Below are 3,499 nucleotides of genomic sequence, written 5' to 3' on the forward strand. Positions count from 1 at the left end.
GTAATAGTAACAAATAAATAAGAAAAGAAATATTAAAGAAAATAAAAATAAAGAGATGTAAAAAGAAAAAAGAATACAAATCAAATGATGAGACAAAATGCATACCTATTTTGACGGCAGTCAAAACTAAAATGACCGTTGGTGATGGGAGGAGTGGGGACGGCAGTAGTGCCACAATAACGAAAATAATTTGTAAAGTAAACATGTTTACTTATTGTCCCTACGGATACACCGACGAGCAAAATCCATTAGTTTTCTACCAGCTAGAATTAGAATCGGTGTAGTTGAGGTTAGAAATAAGTCCAGCGCCTATCTCCACGTGGCTACTTGGCGGAGAAAAAAATTGGCATTTTTCGGTTTTTAGTGGTGGCTTTCGGTAGGAAGACAACAAGCAATACTGTCATAAAGTACAGAGTAAGGTTCCCTTTTCCATACTTTATGACGAACTGTTAGGGACAACTTATTAAGGAAATAGATGATTACCTAATAATAAGGAAATAGACGTAGTAAAACTTAAGTGAATTAATTTTAATGATACATTATAGCTGTTAACTAAAAAACTTTTTTTTTTCATTTTACTAACTACTACAGTATCCCTATGAATTAATGCACGAACGGAATTATATTGGTGAATAGTATTCACTGTCTACGCAATCTATTGTGATTCCGTTCAAAGAAAGAACACAGGAATTATTCGAAATAACTAAAATAGCCAGGAAACGTGGTTTTAAAATTATTATTTTTTAAGAAAAAAAAAACGAAGTCTCCTCATACACCTAATGCTAAATCTGCACGACGAACACCTTGCTTTTGAAGTGGACCATAAAATTTGACATAAAAGTCTCAAAACAATTTATAAAGAATCTATTAGTTTCAGACTCATTGTTACAGGAGAGGCAGAGTTGTGAACTACAGTCAGGATATAATCTCTTTTACTAACAATTCAAGGCATTAGAAATACGATAAGAATTAAGAAAAAAAGTCTCTATCTCTGGAAATCATCTTTATTATAGGACTTAACACGTGATAGATAAATGAATTGCTCTAGACAAGGAATATTTAGATGTTTAACAAATCAAATATGGATCTGAACATTAGTTCCGGTTATCCTCATAACTTGATCATCAGTGAATCAAACTTCAATTAGGGGTTTTAGTTTTATTGCTGCATTATTACTAATCAAAGATGAAAATTACCTCAGACGATGACAATGCTTAATCGATTTGCAAACTGATGAGTAAGGAAGATATAAAACGAAAAACTTTAATTAAAGTACAAAGATAGAACTAAAATATTTATCATTAAAAAATCAAAAAGAATTTTCTAATATTAAAGATTTTAATAATAATTACATGAACTCTAAAAAAAACCAAAAAAAAAAAACCGGTCAACCGGAAGAGTAGCGCATCCCGCATAGTAGTTCCGGTTCTTTCCGTTCAATAGAAAGAAAGTTCTATGCTGACATACCAAGCTAGGAAACAAGTTGCGAGAGAAACTCGCAAGTTCGATATATTGCAATCAACATATATGATTAACTGTTTCGATAATTATTAAATCCAAAAAGCAAAGATCTAGTGCAGATTATTCGATAAAAAAATCTATCGAAATCGATGCAATCTAAAAACGAGCCTTTCGAATGACAAGTAAAACTTTAAACTTGCATTACAATTATATAACTGATCAACAATTGATACTTACTACTCTGTGTTAACTAAACAAGTAACTTGATTTGGTATTGACTTTGCTGAAGTATAAATGATGATGGTATATGATCCGTGGTATCAGTAGATATTTTCATCAACTACAACTAATATTAAATAAGACTACAGTAATCTATCAAAATACAAGTTAATACATAATTAGTTAAAGTGACAACTCAAGTTTGAAACATATTTTCGATATAAAACCAAAGTGGTGTATCTGCAAATAAATTTTGTTGTTTTGGGTTTTGTTGCATCTTGTCGCGTTTTTTGTTTTCTTAGGAATGCCCAAAATAATAATGTGATGTAATAATTAAAAAAATATAAAATCATCAATTGACTTAAAATAAAAATTATAAATTAGCTTTTATCTTAAGTACTATGAGAGCATAAGTCACTATTGTATATCGAAAATATTAGACACACTTTGATACCTCCATAAATCAATAATAAGATATAACTATTTAGAAAGAGAGATTCGAATTTGGTAATATAATATACAGATAACGGAACATAATCACACGCAGGTAAATTTGGATCTGTGAAAAATAGTGCGTGATGTGACAAGTGTCAAGTTTTCTTCTGTTTGGAACGGTTAATGTTCAAGACTTAATTAAGGGTGTATGCACGGACTTTAACATAGGTAAACTTAATATAAGCCAACATAGAGGAAATATACTTAGATGTTTGTGAGTACACTATAAGACTAGCTTACGAGTTATGGATTGACAAATTTACTTGATTATCTTAATTGGACCTACCTGAATGTAGCGATGTGTGCTTCGAATATAAATATCCGTGACTAGAATTGACGGTTGTAGAAAAGGGTGATAAAAAACACCGGTTGGCGAGAGAGGACAACTAACCTGGTGAGAGGCAGCCGACTCGAGAACTAAACCCTCCCTCCACCCGGTGACGTGGCGGCTTCCTATTGGCCGCTCCAGTCACACCACTCCAACTCAGCTGGTATCGCCTGATGCTGGTCGAGAACCGCTGGCGAAATGTTGGCACGTATCCGTCAACCACCCTTCCGATGGCACTCCTTTCTTATCGCTTCGATATAACGTGATTAGCACGCGTTAAATTCGATGTCATCTGTTTGAAAAAAATCTTTGTTTTGTTCGTAGTATTTTCCGAATCTAAATTATATTTTTTCCCATAAAGCTTTGTTTTATACCGGTTTAACTATATCTAATAATATGTTAGACAAAGATATAGGAGACATTAATGATTGCAAATATTGATGCAACGTGGTAGTCATAAAATACAATTTCTGATAGCATCCCTTATAGCGGCCTCGTTCGCTGCCATAAGTAGATAATGAACTTCGGAGATTTGAACGACTATTTTTTGGGTATCAATCTTAGTTATTTCAGAAATGTAAAAAAAAAAAATATGAGATATGAATAAGTTATATTTCGAGATTTGTCGCCTCGGGTATCAAAATCATTTTGATTTTTAGAATTAAGTCATTAAGTCTTCCACAAGTCATAAGACTTCTGGAATCCTATCAGGGCATTTATCGTAGTAAAGTTATTGCATTGAATTCGCTACAAGTATGAAGTTTTGTTAATTATTTTCTTGATTAATTGGGTTTTATGGTTACTATTCCGTTCATATGGATCGTAGTGTAATATTGAAAGTCGTTGTCTCCTAAACGTTCTAACACAATAATATTTTTTCATATTAAACCTGTAGTTCCTAAAATGAGCAAGTTAAAACACAAAACCTTCAGGATCACATATTAGCTCTCTCTCTCTCTCTCTCTCTCTCTCTATATATATATATATATATATATA

General features: G+C 32.3%; 1 protein-coding gene across 2 annotated transcripts in view; it reads right to left on the bottom strand.

Moving 5' to 3' along the window:
* The window catches only part of LOC106683202 (acyl-CoA Delta-9 desaturase), a 29,621-nt gene that overhangs the window by 11,655 nt on the left and 14,467 nt on the right, over positions 1 to 3,499 (bottom strand). The window contains exon 1 of one of the 2 annotated variants that reach the window (XM_014424512.3): positions 2,462 to 2,609. The exons of the other annotated variant lie outside the window; for it this stretch is intronic. The gene's annotated coding sequence lies outside the window, so the exon portion shown is untranslated. Of the gene's footprint in view, positions 1 to 2,461; positions 2,610 to 3,499 lie in introns of those variants that run through there. 2 annotated transcript variants of the gene reach the window in all.

This window comes from Halyomorpha halys, unplaced genomic scaffold (assembly GCF_000696795.3).
Source record: "Halyomorpha halys isolate HHAL.00 unplaced genomic scaffold, Hhal_1.1 Scaffold472.1, whole genome shotgun sequence".
Classification (NCBI taxonomy): Eukaryota; Metazoa; Arthropoda; class Insecta; order Hemiptera; family Pentatomidae; genus Halyomorpha; species Halyomorpha halys.